The 21,552-nt window shown below is 38.9% G+C and overlaps 3 long non-coding RNA genes across 3 annotated transcripts; 2 read left to right on the top strand and 1 right to left on the bottom strand.

The window, feature by feature from the left end:
* Nucleotides 1-9,371: 9,371 nt before the first annotated feature.
* LOC307043629 lies at nt 9,372-13,254 on the top strand. Its single transcript, XR_013809423.1, has 2 exons — nt 9,372-11,172; nt 13,068-13,254. It is a non-coding gene; the product is annotated as an uncharacterized lncRNA (long non-coding RNA).
* A 650-nt stretch (nt 13,255-13,904) lies between these two features.
* Nucleotides 13,905-15,274, bottom strand: LOC307043630. The gene is made up of 2 exons (XR_013809424.1): nt 14,225-15,274; nt 13,905-14,004 (listed from the first exon to the last, which is right to left on the bottom strand). It is a non-coding gene; the product is annotated as an uncharacterized lncRNA (long non-coding RNA).
* Nucleotides 15,275-15,486: 212 nt separating this feature from the next.
* On the top strand, nt 15,487-18,912 carry LOC307045220. The gene is made up of 2 exons (XR_013809823.1): nt 15,487-15,600; nt 16,137-18,912. It is a non-coding gene; the product is annotated as an uncharacterized lncRNA (long non-coding RNA).
* Nucleotides 18,913-21,552: the final 2,640 nt, after the last annotated feature.

The raw sequence follows: 21,552 nt of genomic DNA, 5'->3' as shown, positions 1-21,552 counted from the left end.
GAAGTACTCCCAGCTAAAAATATATACCTTGAGACAAGGCTATCTTCAAACTAGATTGCTAGAAATTATCGTTTTACTGTATACGGCTTGCGTAACCCCACAATATTTTATAAAGTCAATGCAAGAAGGAATGACTCAAATGTCTTTGGCTTATCCATCACATTAATGATGATTTTGGTTTTAAACAAGTAGAAGCCACAACTGTAAGAACATTTGAAAATCCAATACCTTGTATATTGACATCATTTGATTTACCATTCTAACCAGGTTTGGGAGGGTTACTTTTCAAATGTACTAGAAAAATAAAGACCTTTTTGAGCAATAAAGCATGGAAACATGTCACAGGAGAGGCACAAAATACAAATATGAACCTGAAAATGAGCAGAATATGTCCTTTTAAAACCCAGCTGCCCATCAGAAACGAGCCTATGGCATAACAAAAAGGGAAAGGGTTGAGAACCCAATAGAGTAAGTTGGGATATTTTACATTTCTGAAGCCAGCAAGGTCACGCTTTTACTTTGTTTTGTTTTTTTATTCAATAACATGGTGCAGGAGGAAGATCAAATATGTGCTCAATCATTTTCACTTTATTTGACCCTGAAACACATTCTGAGTTTCATCAAATATCAGAGAGAAGATATTCTTAGCCCACCAAAGATATCTGAAATATTTAGTTCTCCAAATATTTAGCTAAATGCCACACATTACACAATGACTGTTACTGGGCCATGATTGTGTGAAAAGGTTCTTCAGAGTTTGCAGGTGACTTTTTTCTAGGGTATTTATTCAAATGAATTAGGCACAAACAAAAAACCACTGTGAAGTTTTAAAAAATGTGGGACATAAACCTAAAAAAAGAATATAGTGTTTGTTGTAAGGGATCAGATTGTATCTCTTCTCTGAGCTGCACTATTCTGTAGGTTAATACTTTAAGAGTGAATCGATACGCCCACTGCCTGAATCTGCTTTATGGTTTCACTTTCTTTGCTTTATTTGTTCTTTTTTAATTCAGTAGGTGAACCTACAGTATATGTTCATAAAATAGTGTGTGTGAGCTTAACTGTGTATTAAACTAAAATGGAGCATTTTCTTTCAGTTCAGTTTTTTTCCTGCTTTTTTAAACTGTAGTATGTGCTCATGTGTTTCAGTGTTGGTGTTTAGGCTGCTGCCTTTTCTCTGGTGCATTAAGATTTTCAGATATGTGAATGCTAATATTTTCTTATGGTAAAGTTTTCGTTTTGCACTTTTATTTTGATAGTAAGATGTAAGAATGTAAGATTGGGACTCTTATTTTGAAGGAACTTTTACCGGAAGTCAATGGACAACGGAGCAGTGTCAACATACATGTATAGAGTGGCGAAGTCCCTCTTGGTGGACCTACATGGGACCTTATTTCGAAAAAATTATGTATTGAAGTCAATTGAGAGAGAAAGATTATCTTTCGATCCCGTTTGAATTGTGCCACGAATTACACATATGATGTTTGCCAATTTAAAGTAAAAAAAAAAAGATGTGTCGTAAAACTGTGAATTAACACATTTGTTTGTGTGAAACGCTCAATTAACTACATCTCCGGTCTCGCAGAACAACACACGTCACCAAGATGGCCGTTACTACTGTCTTGTCAACAAAACGACTGACTACCCTCACTATCACCACAATGAAACACGTCCAGAAGAATGTCATGCAAAGCTGCTTGCCTTCCTTTGATTCTCTCTGAACTGCCTGGTCTTTTTAATGTTTAATGTCAACCATTTGTGCAGATAGCATGAAGTAGAAAAGATCGGCGATCGCCGATGCTAGCGTTAGCATTAGCATTTCTCCCCCTGGCTTAAATTGTGTATTATAGAATGATCACACCGGTGACAGTACCCTTCAAAGGGTTCACGAAATATGACTACTACTCTTACTGTTTAACATTTTGTGTTACTTAATGTTACTTCATATTAAGGCTAATAGAAATGACAAGGCTGGAATGCTAACTAATGTGCTAGCTACTAGCTAGGTAGCTAACTTGATCCAGCCACTCCTGGTCCTTTCATCAGACGGGAAGCGAAAGAACGAGCAGGATCCATTGCTGGTATGATAACAACCTGGTACTAAGCACACAGGCATCTTGTTAAAGTTATCTTATCTTAGCCAGCGCCATATAGATAGATTCTATATGGCACTGATCTTAGCTATCTCTTAGTGGAGGAAAACAATTTTGACATCACTTACGCGACTCTGGGATTTGTAGCCTTTCTAGTTGCATATTTTTCATAGTTTTATATTTCAACAGTTTTACGACAAACTGTGACTTTTTTGACATGGAAATTATTTTTTAAGATTGACAAACATCATATTTGTAATTCATGGCACAATTCAAACGGGATCAAAAGATAAGTTTTCTCTCTCCATTGACTTCAATACATTATTTTTCCGAAATAAGGTCCCATTATTATAGTGAATGTTTAAATTCTATCAATAAAAGTTAAGCACCAGAAAGCACATGGCTACTTAGCATGCAAAATGACGTAATTCTGCATGTTAAGTAGCCATATCCTTTCGTTTTAACGGCTGAATCTTTATTTATTGATTAGATCACGTTACTCTGATGATAGTGTTCAAGACAGCCTAAATGTCTGAACTTGATCCTTAGAGTAATGTGTTACAGAGCCTTTTTTTCAATATTGTTTCCACATAACGAGCATTTTGCGCTGCTCTTTTCCAATGTGGAAGCAGAATGTGTGAAAGCATACAGCACGATGCAGGGTGTGTCTCTAGACATCTTTAGACTGGAATAGCGGGGCCCAGTACGTGAACTCGCCTCACAGGTGCACACGCCAGGATAGATATCAGACTCCAGAGAAAACTTGCTCAAATCCGAGTCCAAGTCGGAGCGCCAATGTACAAGTCGAGTCCGAGTCATCGTGGGGGAACAATTCACGAGTCCAAGTCATTGTGCACGAGAATTCACGAGTCCGAGTCACGTCAATCAATGCGCGAGTCAGAGTCGAGTCACTGTGCGCCAGAATTCACGAGTCCAAGTCAGAGTCGCGTAAATCGGCACTCGAGTCCGAGTCCAGGGCTCGAGTACTCCATCTCTGTTGCTTTGTAATCAGCGTTAATTTAACTCTTAACTTCTTAATTATTTAGTACATTGTTTTTTCTTGTTTTCTTTATTGTGATTGTGCTATAAGTAAAATATCAGTTTATATTCTGAACAAAGTTTATCTGTTTAATGACATAAGGTGATACATAGAAAGTACAAATACTGCCTGAATATGCTTAATGATAGGTCACATTTTTTATACTACATATCTTGGTTTCTTCTTTTCTAAGGTTACATTGTTCTGTTGTGTTACATACATTTTTTAGGTTACTGATTCTTTTACATGTAACTTTGTATTGTCTTGTATCAGAACAGATTTTTTTTAAGTAACCTTTCCAACCGCTGTAAAGAGTATCAGCTGACCCAAGTCTGTGGGAGTGAACAGGAAGTGGAAATGTAGTCGCTGGTGAGCAGGAGTTATTTGGACCCCCCCATGAATCGCTCAGGCTCTCCTTAAGCCAGAGATGCAACTTCCAGGCCTTTCAACATTTGGCTCCCATTACAGCTAGACAGGTGGGCGCTGGGGGACACTTCCTGTGCTCGCACAGCCCCTTCTCTCTCATTTTCACTTACACACATAATCTCACACACACATATTCTTCCTCTCACTTTGTCACACTCTCTTTGTCTTTCCACACACTCTTTCTCAAACCCCTCCTCTTCGCTTGTTACTTTCACTTACTTTTCTCATCTCTTCTTTTCTCTCCTTCCTCATTCCTCATCACGCTTGCCTCACACACACTCCAGTTTATTTTTGGTCTCTTTACCTCTTGCTCCCTCTCAGTCTTCGTTTTAGCTTAGCCTCGATTGACCTACTTTTCTGGTATTTTTGTAAAAAATGTAAAAACTGACCCTCATGTGCTCTTCCTCTTTTGGAGTCTTTGTTTACCTCTGTAACCTCTATACCTATCCCTCTTTGGCTTTCCATCGAGGCGCACACACACACTGAAACACACACATTGGCCTGATGCCCATACACACATTTGGACCTGGCTGCATGCTTCTCAGTGTGTGTGTGTGTGTGTGTGTGTGTGTGTGTGTGTGTGTGTGTGTGTGTGTGTGTGTGTGTGTGTGTGTGTGTGTGTGTGTGTGTGTGTGTGTGTGTGTGCGTGCGTGCGTGCGTGCGTGCGTGCGTGCGTGCGTGCGTGCGTGCGTTGCGTGTGTGTGTGTTTCTGAGGCCAGTTAAAATGCAGGTTTTGGCAGGACTGAAACTTCATTCTCTACTCTACTCAACCCCCTAGACCTGAACTGAGACAAGGTTATCATGTTCCCCCATCACTGCCAGAAACACACACACACACAAAGATGCACACATACTTTTTTTCTTTTTGCCCCCTTGCCTTCCACTTACCCACATACACTGTGTGTGTGCATGTGTGGGCGTGTATGGTGTGTGTATGGATAGATACAAAGGATGCTACAACCCTGCCTTCTGCTGGCCAATGAGAAGAACTAGAGGTCAAATGTACGGTGGCCCTGAAGGGCCAGTCAAAATGACATTTCACAAAACACTACAGCATTTCACAAAACACTTCAACATTTCATAAAACACGACATTTCACTAAACACTACAGCATTTCACAAAACCCCACAGCATTTCAGAAAACAACGCAGCATTTCAAAAAACGCCGCAGCATTTCACATTTTACGGAAAGGGTATTCCTTAAGTGAGAACACTTCTTGTTTGTGATTGGATAGAGCCAGTCAGAGAAGCACTGCTGTGATTGGTTGTTTTTGCTGCCAGTCAAGCAATGACGTTTTGTGATTGGTCAGCAGCCGGCCGACAGCACCACGTATTTCCTGTTTGGTACTGTTCAGCTGTTTCTTCACAAATGTTAAACTATGTTGGAAAGAATGGAAGAAGAGATGGAAATCTTAAGGGAATATTTTAACAAAGGATATACATACAATGTTATCCTCGACATGCTGTCAACCCATCACAATATCAACATGTCCCTTAGAACCAGGGGCGTAGTGCTGCCGGAGCGCCGGTCCGATTGTTAGCATATGGTTAGCTAGCTATGCTAACGTACATGAGGAGTTATTTCTACAACAAGGCAAGGCAAGGCAAGGCAAGGCAAGGCAAGGCAAGGCAAGGCAAGGCAAGGCAAGGCAAGGCAAGGCAAGGCAAGTTTATTTATATAGCACCTTTCAACACAAGGCAATTCAAAGTGCTTTACAAAAAATTAAAGACATTAAGAAAATGGCATTTAAAATCAGTCATTAAAAAGAAAAGATAATAAAATAAACATTAAAAGAAAAAATACATGGATCAAAGTTACAGTGCAGTTTAAGATGTGAATAGTTCAATTAAAAGCAGCGACAAAAAGAAAAGTCTTCAGCCTGGATTTAAAAGTAGTAAGAGTTGCAGCGGACCTGCAGGTTTCTGGGAGTTTGTTCCAGATATTTGGAGCCTAACAACTGAACGCTGCTTCTCCATGTTTAGTTCTGACTCTGGGGACAGAAAGCTGACCCGTCCCTGAAGACCTGAGAGATCTGGATGGTTCATAATTTAGCAGGAGGTCAGAAATGTATTTTGGGCCTAAACCATTCAAAGCCTTAGGAGGAGAGTCCTCTCCTGTCAGACCGAGAGGTACTTATAACAAGAGCTCAGTGAGGTCTCCTCAGTCCTAACTCTTTAAACCACGATGTTGGGGTTCTAAGCAGGGATGTAGTGCTATTTTTATGTGCAGCAGCGCACCTATGACCAACAAAAAAGCAACATATGAACATAGGTTACTATATCAAAAGTGTGCAAATGTATTTAGAATCCTATCCATGTGACCCTTTTTTTTTAGTGGGTGGTGGACCTAATATCATCTAGGGAAGTCCGGGGGAATGCTACCCCGGGAAGATGATTATTTAAATGTTGAAGTTAAATGCATCAATCTGGTGCACTTTGAGAGCAAAGTTAGGGACTAAATATATGGATACATCTCTCAACAACACCCATGTGAAACAAACAGAAGTACTTTTTCTTTATGCATATCTTACTAATCACTCCCCTTTTAAACAATATTTTAGTTGTACTGTCCTATAGTATGAGTTGGAATCAGACCCGGCGGCAGACATACGTTTCTGGGCGGGCATTTGATTTACCAGGGCGGGCCCACCCCGAAAATTGCATATCCCGGGTAATCGGAATTGTCAACGGGAGGGTGGGGGTGTTGGACGCTCGAGATTTGCCAACGGGGGGGGGGTGGGGGGGGGGTGGGGGGGGGGGGGAGGCGCTCGTAAATTGTTGTTACGGAAAGAGAGGGGTTTTAGGTCATAGATTTTAGGTTGCCATAAGGCTGTTGACGGTCTTAAGGCTACATCCATTGGTTGGTTTTGTGGCACATTTGTAATGCTGTGCCAACTTGGGCAAGCACGCAGGCAAACTTGAGGAGCGCACACAGGGTGGAGAGGTGGAGTGAGGTTGAGCGATGGAGAGAAAGGGAGAGAGAGAGATTGAGCGAGGCAGAGAGTGTGTGCAGCGGTCTGCTTGCGCACAGAGCAGTTTGTGAGAGAGCCGGCTTGAGAGTCAATTTCTCTTCAAAATATAATTGATTGCCAGCCTCCCTTGTCCCTGGCTGGCTTGCTAGCTCGTTGGTAACGTAACTCATTTATTCTAATGTGCCTGCATCTGGTGTGAGTTGCCATATTCCTTTCATTAACAACTTCCTGATATCCATTGTTGCAGATAAATATAAATGAGAATAGCCAAACTAACCTAGCAAGAGTAAACTGAAAGGCTGCTGTGCCGCACCTCACTCAAAAACCCACAAGACTCAACAATAGACTGTATAGAGAACCGCAGTGACGCGTCGTAAAACCCGGAAGTAAGTTAGCATTTGTAGCACTTCCGGTTCCTTCCTCAAAAAGCAATGCATTTTTTCCATAGGGTTTTGGAAAATAGCTCGAAATAAGGTCTGTGGTTGACACAAATTTAAGAGATAAGTCACGTTTTGTTCTACGACATTAAATACATCAGCAGTGACCCCACTGGGGATTTTTGAAGAGTTTACGTGTCTGAAAAACGATGGTTGTTACCGAGTGGCTGAATAGGACTACAGAAATTGTGGAGGCCATTGTACGTCATTACGCAGAACACGTAAACACTCCCGCTAAGTTTGTTTTCCCCTGTGTTCTTTTTGAAAGCAAGTACCTGCCTATCTTTAGTATCTGTATATCTATAACTGACCATTAGAATCTGTATTTTTGAAATTGTCGTTTTTAACACAGTATAACAAATTATAGAATAATTAATTACCAGTGTTTTCCAATTGTACTCGGCAGTTCGTTTCGTTAGCTAACGTTAGCTAAAGCTAGCGCTACTAGTTAGCTACGCAATGGTTTGTTGCTTTGCTCGGGGTTGCAGCCACAGGTCTTCGCATGAAACGTGCTTGATCTATCGTTTCCCGGCCAATGTTTTCCAAAGGAGAGTCTGGATTCGTGCCATGAGGTAAGCTGACGTTACATTTTTGTCCATGTCACGGTGAAATGTAAATGATGGGTAGTGACTGTATCGCCGTTTTAGAGATGGCGCTGCTGAAAAGACCGCAACATAAGTACAGATAATGAATACATCCTATTAAAACCTGTGTGGCTTATATGATAAGTCTAATTAGTACAAGCAGCATAAAGTTTCACCATGTAACTAAAGATTGTAGTCAGGGAAATCAGTTTGACATATTGAACTAATAACAAATCACCTCTGGCTGGCAGAGAACTCTCTGCTCCATAGCTTCTCTTGGACATAAAATCACATGTACATTTTACATTTATATTCAATTTAATATTCCATCCCTCACATACTTTTGTATATATAATAACTTATATTTAGTTTTTCTTGTTATGCTGCTGCAACACAAACATTTCCCAAATTGGGATCAATACAGTAATATCTTATCTTAATTAATTAAGAAATATAATTAGTGTAGCAGCTGACACCTATTTTCAATATGGATTAATCTACAATTTATTTCTTTAGTTCAATTTTGTTCTATAAAAATGTCAAAATAGTGAAAATGTTCACGAGACTTATCAAAGTGCAAGGTTATATCTTTAGATGTTTTGTTTTAGCCTATGTACTGTATGTCTTAATGCTCTTACAGTATATGTGACGGTGTGACTTCCATGAAACTAATATTTTATATCTTCCCAACAGACGAGCTGACATGAAACCTAACACTCTAACAACCACAACATTGCAAAGGCGAGTAAATGTAAATTAAAAACAATTCACATTTTTTTTATTTCTTCTTCCTTGCAGTGAGGTGAAGCTGACCTTGCACTTGGTACCAGTAAGGATGTTCCTCATGCAGGCTGAATGTTTCTCCTTCCTTACTGACACAGAAGCCCTTGATTTGCAATGCTTCACTAATTGTCATTTCCCTGGCTCCGTAGGGACACTTTACCTCCAGCACAGCGGAAGACCCTACCAGACCATCTGGAGATGCCCCCAACATTCCTGATAAGGAGAGCCACAAATCTGACTCATGGACCTGCATCTGGGTTGCAGTGGTGAATGCCCTGACGCCCTCACATTCATTCATAGTCCACCACTGTAAAGACAAAACACCATCAAGGGCCTGTTGTTGCCCTAGCACCCTGGCAATAAAGGAAGCAGTCACACGCTTTGACCTAAGGACAGCTCCAAAGTTGCTGGCAGTCAACCTTCCTTTCCTGAACAAATGCCAGTTTGGGTTGGTTCGCTGACCAGTGGTAGCCACCTGAATTGCCCTCTGTTGCTCTTCAGACAATGCCATGCTTGCCACAATTGCCTCAGGTCCCTGATTTGATCATTTCAGGAACAGTAAGTGTTTCCAAGCTGTAGTGTTCCTCTTCTGGCTCGGGGGAGAGAAGCCAAGAAATTCCTGAGAACCTGCCCCCGAGTCTGTCCCTCAGCCAGTCACGATCTTCGGAGCTGGGCTCTCTTGTCAGCGGGTTAAATTAGTTATTGGTTTCAACAGTCACATTAAAACAGTTACTAAATCAGCTTACTATCACCTAAAGAACATATCTAGGATTAAAAGACTAATGTCACAGCAGGATTTGGAAAAACATGTCCATGCTTTTATCTTCAGTAGACTGGACTACTGCAATGGTGTCTTCACAGGTCTCACTAAAAAATCTATTAGAAAGCTGCAGCTGATTCAGAACGCTGCTGCTCGAGTCCTCACTAACGCTAAGAAAGTGGATCACATCGCTCCAGTTCTGAAGTCTACACTGGTTCCTCACTAACACTAAGAAAGTGGATCACATCGCTCCAGTTCTGAAGTCTTTACACTGGCTTCCTGTGTGTCAAAGAATAGATTTCAAAATACTGCTGCTGTTTATAAAGCACTGAATGGTTTAGGAACAAAATGCATTTCTGACCTCCTGCTGAATTATGAACCATCCAGATCTCTCAGGTCTTCAGGGACTGGTCAGCTTTCTGTCCCCAGAGTCAGAACTAAACATGGTAAAGCAGCATTCAGTTATTATGCTCCAAATATCTGGAACAAACTCCCAGAAACCTGCAGGTCCGCTACAACTCTTACTACTTTTAAATCCAGGCTGAAGACTTTTCTTTTTGTCGCTGCTTTTAATTGAACTATTCATATCTTAGACTGCACTGTAACTTTTATCCATGTATTTTTTCTTTTAATGTTTATTTTATTAGCTTTTCTTTTTAATGACTGATTTTAAATGCCATTTTCTTAATGTCTTTCATTTTTTGTAAAGCACTTTGAATTGCCTTGTGTTGAAAAGTGCTATATAAATAAACTTGCCTTGCCTAATAAAGATTTCATGTGACACATACAATTGATTTGTTGATGGGAATTCATGTGAATAAATTAACTCTAGGTTAACGGTACTCTTGCTATCACTACTCACCGACACTATAAACCTTGTCCCTCATGCTAGCCCTGACAACACCGGTAAGCACACCTTCATCTAGGCTGCACTGTTACGTGTCCTGACTTGTAGTGGTTCTCTCCTCTATCTACACTCTTCTTGTCATCTTTGTAAAACGATATCAGACTGGTAATTGACACAGCCATGACTTCTAGTTAAATTCAGTGTGGCTAAAATGAAAAGCTTTGTTAAAATATGCAAGCAGGCGAAAGTCAAATTCAGCTTTATTGTCAAAAATTCTACATGTGTTATACATCCAGAAATATCGTTTCCCACAGTGTGACATGTATACATAAAACAAAACAAAAAGGGCCTAGATAAACGTGGTATACATTAAACAAAACAAAAAGGGCCTAGATAACCGGGGAATACAGTTTAAAATGTTAATATATTTAATTTAAAGTGTTCAAAGTGCAGTTTCAGTGCAAGTCAGTTGAAACGATCTTAAGTTGGCGTGACGTTGAAGTCGTGCGACCCTGCTGCTGTACTGGCTTCTAGTTCGTTTATAGCATAACGTTAGCATTTAGCTTTCGGCGACTAGATTTATGATTCAGAAATTATAAAAGTAGGGTTGACATGTGAAGATTATCCGGCTGAACAAAACGTGATCCCTCTCTTAAATGTGTGTCAACCACAGACCTTATTTCGAGCTATTTTCCAAAATCCTATGGAGAATTTGCATTGGTTTTTCAAGAAGGAACCGGAAGAAGTTTACTTCCGGGTTTTACGACGCGTCACTGCGGTTCTCTATAGAGAGGCGAAGTCCCGCCCATCTACTTCCGACCCATGGGACCCCGGAAGCGGAAAATTATACATTGACGTCAATGGAGAGAGAAAAGTCATCTTTCGATCCCGTTTGAATTGTGCCACGAATGACACATATGATGTTTGTCAAATTAAAAGAACATTTTGCAAGTCAAAAAAATAAAAATGTGTCGTAAAACTGTGAAGTTACAATTTTTTTTGTGTGAAACCGCTCAGTGAACTACAGGTCTCTGGTCTCGCACAATACGCGTCACCATCACAAAGATGGCTGTCACGTTAGTAAATTTCACCTGTTTCTTTCAGAATGAGGCGAAAAAGTATAAAAAGAGGTGAAAATCACTACAAGTCTGGGCATGTTGAGAGCTGTACATACACGAAAGGGAGCGGTTCTGTAAGAGCCAGCATGCGGGACCGGCTTTACAAGGTTTCAGTGAGTAATATGAGTGCAATGTCTAAGGTTAATGTCAGCTAGCTAACAAGGTACACTAACGTGTTTTGTTTTAGCAACTAGTTTTCTCCTTAAGAACTGTGTGGTGTCTGTGTATGCTGTGGATAACATTAGTGTGCACAAGAACAAGATACACTCCCGTGTTTTGTTTGAGTTGCTCTTCAGATTGAAGCGGCCAATTCTATATCGACTATATGTGTGATCTCCTTTTTACATCTCGTTGTGTCATTTGAGTTTATTTGCTGTGTGTAGATTCAAGGATTTTGGTTATCTTGTCCAGGGATGCAAACTTGTCACCTTTCGGCGAAATTCTCCGTTTTGAATCCAAAATAGGTCGTTTTTATGATTCCTGTAGATCTGCAATAAAAATATTTTTGGGGTATGGGAGGGGGTCTGGGACCCGGATTAATGTGCGGCCGCGAGCTTTTTTTTATATATTATAATGAAGCGCGAGCTGTGTGCTCGAGTCTTCCTGCCTGTCGGCTCTGCTCATGATGTATAATAAGCCTCTGCTGCTCGGCGATGATGGTCTAGCTTCAGCAGCTACATTACCTACGGTGCGTTCGTTAATATTAACTGTGCGTCCGGAGTCACTGTGGCACAGACTGGACCGCTGATGAACAGCTGTTAGAACGGGCCGTTCAGGTGTTCAGAGTAGAGCTCCCTGTCGGAGCGGCAGAGCGTGATATGCACTGAAAAGTTTTTTTTCCCCGTCGCAATATTATCGTTGAGCTAGCTAACTAGCATACATTGTCACTATCTGCTAACGTTAGCTTTAGCCTTCGTTTTCTAATCGTTTTTTTCATAGGCTATAAACAGAGGTGGTATAAGTATATATCTTGAAATTGATTAAAAGTAGAAGTACTCAGTTCTTGTACTTGAGTAAAAGTAGAAGTACCAGAGTGTAGGAATACTCTGTTACAGTAAAAGTCCTGCATTCCAAATGTTCCTCAAGTAAAAGTAGAAAATTATTATTATCAAAATATAGTGAAAGTAGCGACAGTAAAAGTAGTCATTTTGCAGATTGGTCCATTTCAGAATAATATGATATGTTTTATAATGACTGATCATTAAAGTGTTATCAAAGCTGGTAAAGGTGCAGCTAGTTTGAATGACTTTGTATACTGCAGGCAGGGTAGCTTTTGGATTTACTCCAGGTGGAACTAAAGTCTGATTTAACACTTGATTATATTTCACATCATTCATCCACATCTGTAAAGTAACTAAAGGTATTACATACATGTAGTGGAGTAAAAGTACACCATTTACCTCTGAACTGTAGTGGAGTAGAAGTACAAAGTAGCAAAACATTGAAATACTTAAGTAAAGTACAAGTATCTCAAAATTGTGCCCAAGTATAGTACTTGTTGAGTTTATGAACTTGGTTACTTTACACCAGTGGCTATAAAGATAGAAAGACTAAGCCTTGCACAGAGGCATGAAAATACATTTTCAAAATGCTCAACAGTGCTGCCAAAATTATAAACTGACTGCTACACAATTAAAATAAATGCTTTTTATATATTTCTATTAGATGTGACTCTATGGCGTTTCTGTTAATATTAACACTGCTGCTTTAGTTGTTCTGACTGCTAAAATCCTGTTATTCCTAATTTTAAAGCCGATATTCTGTGGGGTCAGGGGGCTCGGATCCTTGTCACCTTTTTCATACCTGATGAGTTTGCATCCCTGTTGTCAATTTGTTTGGTTATCTAGGCACAGCTGTGTGTGACTCCCTCTGGTACACTGGTATGTGTTTTCCTAATGTAGAGAGCATTGATTAATTAATAAACTACACACTGACTCTAGATCCTGACCAAATCTTTATTTTTTGATCAAAAGTTTTTCAAAAAAATGTATTGTATATTATATAACAGCTGCACATCACAGACCGGAGTCTCTGCTGCTGTGGACCACGATGGAGGCGATCATCCTCCCCATCCCCAAAGACCCTGCATGGCATGGAAATCTCCTCCTCCTGGAACAATTCTACACCCAGCATATGCTCCCTGTGTTGGCCAGTAGAGAGGAGGACATTTAAATAAACATACTCTTAACACCCTCGGACTCTGCGTTGTGTTTCGTATGTGTGATGGGGTGTTATGCAGAGGGGAGGAAAACAGGACACAGCAGATTGGGATTGTGGTGGAGATGCTGAGCAGTTATTTAATTGTTGCGTGTAATTATTATTATACTGCGTGCTTCTTAGTTTTTCCATCTTTTGCTGTAACATGGATCTGTATGTAACTCTATATTTACTTGTTATCTACCACACTTCCTTCTACATCATACACCATCATTATACATGGTGTATATAGGATATATATTTATTTGTATACATATCTGTAAATTGTATAATTTTATTTTTCGTATTTGGGATTTCTCTTTTGTCCACTCAAATACACTTGGCCCTTTCTCTTTTCCATGTGGAAAATGGCAGCTGCATATTCTGCTTTTCTCATCTGCTCCCTGTCTGCTCATCTACGATGAGAAAATTATATAATTAATTACTAATAATCATTTAAACCTGTTATTACCAATATTTCACAAATTCTTCATGTAAACTTAAGAGTACAGCTGTATGTTGAGTATGTCAACTTTGCTTGGTTCATCTTACTGGGGGGCAGCTACATGGATGTCAGTGCAGTCCACAATAATTTTGCAGCTGAAGGCAGAATGAATTTATTATTGACTCAGAATGAAGCACAACTTCATGTCATACAATACATTGACTTTATTTGTAATTGTGTAAAAAAATATGAATATTGATTAGCAAGCAGGACCTGCAGGAACAGAGAATGGTGATGGATGGAGCTGGGAAGAGAGAAGAATAAAGAAAACAGATCAACTTTATTATCGGATATTAAAAATTCAATTTCAAAACAAGTTGCCGCTCCTACAGTTTTCTAGTATGTAAAGATGATTTCACATGACCAATGCAAAATATCACACTCAATACATGTGTGTCTCTGGGGGGTGCATTGTGCCTTTGATGTATATAAATAATATACCATAACCAAATACTATTACGTACAGTGGAAATCAGGTTGCCAGAGCAGGTCAGTCCAGTGTGCTTGTTCCTCAGGGTCTCAGCAGTTACAGGTGAGGTAAAGAAAATAAAAAAGAAAAAGGTCAGTAACAACACTTTAAAGTAACAACACTGAATAATTATCTCTTTTAATAATTTTCTCTCAGTAATCACTCAACTACTGTCTTTCCAACAAACAGATTGACTCACTCTCACTATCATCACAATGAAACACATCCAGAAGAATGTCATGCAAAGCTGCCTGCCTTCCTTCCTTCGACTCTCCCTGAACTGCCTGATCTTTTAATGGTCAATGTTAACCATTTGTGCAGATAGCATTAAGTAGAAAAGATCGCTGATACTAATGTGGGGTTAGCCTACCTCCCGCCCCCTTAGCACCTGGTGGAGGGGGCGATAGGCTACTCTTCAAATGTTTCACAAAATACTTACCATCATGAATACTCTTACTGTTTAACATTTCGGTTTACTTCGTGTTAAGGCTAATACAAATGACAAGGCTAAGTAATGTAATATAATGCTAACTAACATGCTCGCTACTAGCTAGGTAGCTAACTTGACTATGTTCCATGCAAAACATGTATATTACCTGATATGTTTGGTCCAACGACTCCTGGTCCTTTCATCAGACGGGAAGCGATAGAACGAGCAAGTGGTATGATCTCTTTTGTGATTACAACCTCGTACAAAGCACACAGGCATCTTGTAAAAGTGAATTTATTGGAGCAATCTCTTATATTTATTGGAGGGAATAAATCAGTCTTCTTCTTCCTCTTTGCTTTGCGAGTCACAACCAGTCTTGGAGCATTATCGCCTATGACATCACTTACGCGACCCAGAATGCATTTGGGATTTGTAGTCTTTCTAGTTGCGTATTATTCATAGTCTTATATTTCAGCAGTTTTACGACAAACTGTGACTTTTTTTGCATGGAAATGATTGTTTAAGAATGACAAACATCATATGTGTCATTCGTGGCACAATTCAAACGGGATCAAAAGATAACTTTTCTCTCTCCATTGACTTCTATGTATAATTTTCCGCTTCCGGGGTCCCATGGAGGCTCCCGGAAGGGGAGGGACTTCGCCTCTCTATAGATGGACGAAGGGTCCTTGACGTCACCCATAGGATTCTGCAGAGTTGCCGAGAAGCCCTTAGTAGGCGGAGCCGGCCACTAACGGCTCGACACTGACGTCAGAGTTCAACTCCCGCCTACTCCATCCTGCTCCAAATAAGGGCAAAGAGGCGGAGCCGAGGTGGGACCTCCTACCACCAAGCTGAAAGTTCCAGAGCTAGCTGAATCTACCAAGCTAAGCTAACATGCTCCCCATCTGCACACTGCCGTGGCATTTTACGTTTCTAAGGTAAGCGGACATGAAACTATTCAGCAAAACTATAAATAATAATCTAAGTTATTGAGTTTTTAGCATAATACTTCAGAATCTTAAAATCCCTTAACGTTTGTATGCAATTGTGCTAAATTCAACACTGGAATCAAGCAAATATTAATATGTTTGCATGACATTAGTTATTTATATTTTGACTATATATATATATTTTATAACTTAACTATACGTTTAATACATTTAAGTCAAGCTAAGGTACATGTGATGGTAGCTAGTTAGTGCTCTTATGTGAGGCCTCCTCCAAACAGCATAATAACCAGACTGTATCATTAAAACTAAGTACCAGTTCTAGATCCTTGACTTTAGACAAACAATTGAAAAGACAACATGTATTTAAAGACCAATCTTTATTTGAATGTGCCTCTTAACCTGATATATTAGTTATACAGCAATAGTATTGACAATCTAAAAAAACTGAGCAACTCAACAGTCAACTTTATGTTTCTTATTGTCTAAAGTATTTATTATTTTCATTTTCCCCCTCTCATATTCAGTGTGGACGGATTGAGACAGCGTGGTGTCCAGAAAGCTGCAGAGACTTCAGGGAGAAACCTCCGTGTGATGGACGTCCTGTCTGTTTGTTTGGCCCTGAGAGGACTGAGGGTCTTTCCTCTGCGAGGAGGTCCAGGCCTGATGGAGGAGCCCATGCTGGGCAAAGCTGATACCAACTGCACAGGCCTAGTCTGTCACTTTATTTGACTAAATGTGTTTACTTATACATTTAATAGGTTTACACTTTCTGTCCATATGTGCTTTTTATTTAAAATATGTTTGATTAACTTTTGGTTCACATTTCAATAAATTGTATTTGTATTTGCACTCCTTTCGTCCATTATTCTTACTGAAAATGTTAGATTACACATTCACATCTGACTGAAGATTGGCCCCATTTATTTGTGACATTGCAAACTGCAGTACAAGGCACAAGTGATGTGAAGCTCATAAAGCGAGGCAAATACAAATAATCAGCTGATGGAGTGGAGATGCTATTTAGACACCCCGGGCCAGCATAACGTACTTTCCACTTGCCCGCTTGGGCCACTAAAAATATTGCTTTAAAAAAAAAAAGTGTCCTGTGGTATTGGTATTTTGACTAGCAATTTTGTTAAATTGTTTCGTTTATTAACGCTACAACATAGCGTTTCGTGAGTCGGTTGTCGTTGGGTGAAAAGCAAACAGCTGTTTGCTGCGGAGCAGCGCGAGCAGGCTCCTCCTCCTCCTTCATTCACTACAGACTATCGCGCCACCTAACCATTCGCCAAAATGTTTTTAATACCAGCGGTGACCAGCCAAGCGCCGGGCAAAAAACTATCTTCAAATAAAAGAAAGTCACCGGAGGAATTCAAGGAGAGTGAAAGGGAGCATGAAGAAGAGGGAGAGAACGTTTCAGCAAGCTTGATCGATGGAGTTGGCTTCTAAAACCGTCCTAAAACCCTTTTATAATCTATCGATTAGATTTATGATTCGAAAATTATAAAAGTAGGGTAGACATGTGGATATTATCCGGCTGAACAAAACGTGCATTTATCAAACAGGTTTGTTTTCCACAGACCTTATTTCCAGCTATTTTCCAAAACCCTGTGGAGAAATCCCATTACTTTTTGTCGAGGGAACCAGCAGCTTACTTCCTGGTTTTAGGACGCGTCACTGCACCTCTCAGTCAATCGTTTGTTCGTGTAACTTATTAAAACAATATTTTTCTCAATATATATATATATATATATATATCAGATTAGTCTAAGTTTTTATTATACATCCATGCTCTAAATATGATGCCAATATAAACAAGGTCTTTTGTCGGCTTTGTACATCAATGTCGACCTATGCTGACAAGTAAGTGAAGAATAGAAAATATAAAGGTATTGGCTATAGGGAAATGTCCCAGCAGTTTAGGATAATGAAAGTTCTAATCTAATCTATTACATTTCTAACTCCTGATGACAGGAAGGCAGAAAGCGCATTATACAAATAATAATACTCATAATAATAACAGACATTTTTTAACAATGACCACAATATCATTATTTTAATAAACCAAATATGAACAATTGAGGAAAATGAGGAAGAACTGATGATTCAAATGTTGTAGTACAAGTAGTAATGTAGTTAGTGCATAAATTACTATTGCAACAAATGTGTTAATTTTCTTCATTATTAGTCGATTTTCTTTGGACGAATGCTCCGGGCCAGTGGTTACAATGGTGGGGCCAGTGATAATACAATTCCACCGGCCCTTAAACCCTTAATGTCTACCCCTGGATGTGGAAATAGGTGCATTCGATCAGCTGACTGTTTTTACAATAAAAGTAGTTTCTTAGTGTACTGGTCTTAAAATCTCATAGCATCAGCTTTTATAGCATCAATTTTCCTCTTGGATGTTTTTCTTGACCCTCAGAGAAGGAGAACATGTCGTGTTTTTCAGGCATGTCCTCTCCGAACAAAAATTACAGGAAACATAAAACATATTATTGCAGAACAAGTGTGTTATTTATGAAAGTGGTGTGTTTGTGTGTTTAGGGGCTGTAGATATAATTATTTTGTAATCGTAATGTTTTTTTTTTATTTCAACACTGAGCTACAAAGACAATCAGATTATGAATGAACAGTATGAAGTTCATCAACATTGAAATGTATGTTATTATCAAAATAATAATAATAATAATAATAATATTTAACTGTTATCAAAACGTAGTGCAACTGTAGAAGCTTGCTCTGTTGTCTCACTGAAAGAATAACTTTTACCACGTTTTTTAAATACAATATTGAGAGATAAATAGTAGCAGTTCTCACTGTGTTAAATATCTTTGCCTTCAATACATTAAATTAGAAAGCTGTCAAAATTATATTGCTTGTTAACATCTAAATGTAACTTTTTGCATGGAAATAACCCTCAACTTAACTGATGTGTAGGTGGTATTTTTTAATGGAATGTGTATCAGTGTATTAAAGTCAATACTTTCTTGATTCTTTGTACAGTATGAAAAAAATTGTATTACCTGTGCTGAAGTTCACTGCTGTGAGGAGTCCAGTTCTGTCTCTCACTCTCTGGTCCAGCCTTTCTGCATCACCTGGACACCTTAAACAAACAGATATATATGTAAAGTACCATGTGTACAAACAATATAACTGATTATCTTCTGTTGAACATGTTGGATTGTGTATTGTCCGAGTCAGGGTCCTTTTTATTTTTACTGTAACCTTGGAAGTTGTGTTACCAATGCTTACTGTTTATGTAATGTAATTAATAAAAACAACAAGGTTTGGATTCGTTCTTCAGATGACTGTGACGTTAACGTGTAAGCTCAATAATGAACTCCAGCTCAACCAACCATATTGTAATATCTAAGTAATCATCTTGAAATATGACATTAATAATTGTAATATAAACACATCTTCTTGTGAGGTTGATTTCACATACACTACTCTGACATTAGCTTGTCTACATACTTGAGCATAGCCAATTTAAATTAACCTTAGCGATGCATACAGTTCCTACCTACATAATAAAATATCTCTCTAAGTTACAAGGATGACCTTATTTTATCAACCTCAAACAGAAGCTGTTTGTTCTACAGTATTATCCCACTTAACGCTTAACACTTGTCTATTTCGTTTTAACCTTTATATATACAGTCTATGATTTTAACTTGGAGGCTACGATTAGCATCGTTAGCACCGATGTAGCTACCACTCACTTATACGCTAACCCAGTGGTTCTCAAACTTTTTCTGTCATTCCCCACTTTGAACAGGTGGGCCTTTTCAAGCCCCACCTGTTCCTCATCGCTCCAATAAAATGGTAGGCCAAGCTTAAAATTGTCAAATGTATCGTTCTATAACAGGGGTCTCCAACCTTTTTTAGGATGAGAGCTACTTTCAAAAAATAAAACAAGTCGTGAGCTACTTTTACTCGTCTTTTTTGTTTTTTTGCAGTGTATATATTTAGCACATTTTAACATTATTATATGCTACCTTTAACCTTTGTTTGCTGTTTGGGTCTGTGGGACCCGTTTTCAGTGTTTACTAAAATAAAATGTATTCAATTCAATTATTTTAACCTGCTTTATGTGGTGGTGGACGTCACATCCTCTAGTCTAGGGTCCGGGGGCATGCACCCCCAGGAAGATGTTTTTTAAATGTTGAAGTTAAATGTATCAATCTGGTGCACTTTGAGCTAGGGCTGCTCAATTAATCATATTTGAATCGCAATTACGATTTTGGCTTGCAACGATTATGAAAACAACATAATCGAAATAAAACCATTTTATTTTTTTCAGTTTAATTATACTTAAAGTTCAGGGTAATCAACTGTTAAAAACATACTTTTCAAATTATTTTCTTCAATAAATTCTTCAAAGTAAATGGTTAATCGTTTTTAATAATCGTGATATACATTTTTGACCCAAATAATCGAGATTATGATTTTTGCCATAATCGAGCAGCCCTACTTTGAGCCCAACATGAATTTATGGATACAGCTCTCAACACTCAGATGAAAGGGAGCTGTATACTTTTCAATAATCCAAACATCTTTAGAATATGATCACAACAAATAATTTAAACTTGTTTATTCTTATCTTATGTTACCTAGTTAGCATTCTTTCTCTTTATTTATGCATAATTGACTAATCCCTCCCCTTTTAACCTTTTTACTGTCCTATAGTACACATTGGAATGATTTCTTACTTTATTTTTTATAACTTTATTAAATAGATAAAGGTGTGCTCTCTTTCTTGTTCTCTCGCTCTCTCTCTCTCTCTCTCTCGCTCCACATTGCTTTTCTTCCCGACTCCAACGCTGTTGTGTGTGTCTGTGAGAGCGTTTCACATGTGTGTATGAGAGATTTTTACCAGTGGCGAGCCTGTCTCTGAAGGCCTAAGATATTCTACAAAATAATATTTAAAAACATTAAAACAAATTATATTTTGCTTTATATATATTTTTTAAATATGTTTTTAGTAATATTTGTCATTAGTTTTACCAAAAATAACTTGATTAAATTGTATTTAAAATAACATTTCCAAAGAAATAAATCCTTTAAATCTGCCTATTCAGTTTATGTTTGAATGTGAAGTGTTAAATGAAAGAAGCTTGTCTCTGCGAGGTGATGACAGGAGCTGATTGGACGTCCAGCTATGAATTCACAGAGGGCCAGCTATAGTAACTGAACGAGAGAGTAATGGTCTTGTTTCCATAGCAACAACAACTGTCAACAGTGTAAACTTGCCTTCAAAATAAAAGCATGCCAAATTACACTTAAGACATACAACTGCAACGAAAGTAACAAACACAATGCAATATCCTTTTCAATTTCAAAGAACACAAATCGGGTTATTTACAGGTGTTGTTTTGTGTGGTAGAGGGTCGCTTTCATTGATACTTTTTGCACCCCGGGCGGGCCGTTGTTTTGATATTCCACCAGTGTGGAACAAAAAAAAAAAAAAAAAAGTTTAATTTTTTTTTTTTTGGGGGGATTTCGTGACCCACCTATCACATCTCTGCGCCCCACCAGTGGGGCGCGCCCCACACTTTGAGAAACGCTGTGCTAACCCAAGCCTTAACATTCATTACGTAGCTGATTAAAATCATTAACACAAAAATAAAGCACTCGTATTTCACTTACCGCAAAACCGCATTCATGCACCATCTGTTTTAACCGCAGAGCGAGTCACAATAGTCCGATATACAAGCATGAAGAACGAACAACCACGGCCGGCTTCAAGTTGTGTTTCCTGGATGAACTGACCAGGCAGAGTCCCTGTAGCTAGCTTCACGGAGCAGGTAGCAGAGAGACAAGAAGCTAGCAGCAGCAGTCACTTCACAGAGCCGTCAATCAATGTGACCACGCCCTCATTTATGCAAAAACTTTAAGACCTAATATAAATAAAAGGGTTGTGTTAGAAAAAAATTC

This window comes from Notothenia rossii, assembly GCF_949606895.1.
Source record: "Notothenia rossii genome assembly, chromosome: 6".
Classification (NCBI taxonomy): domain Eukaryota; kingdom Metazoa; phylum Chordata; class Actinopteri; order Perciformes; family Nototheniidae; genus Notothenia; species Notothenia rossii.
The sequence above is the reverse complement of the archived record's forward strand: the minus strand, read 5'-3'. Positions and strand labels throughout refer to the sequence as shown.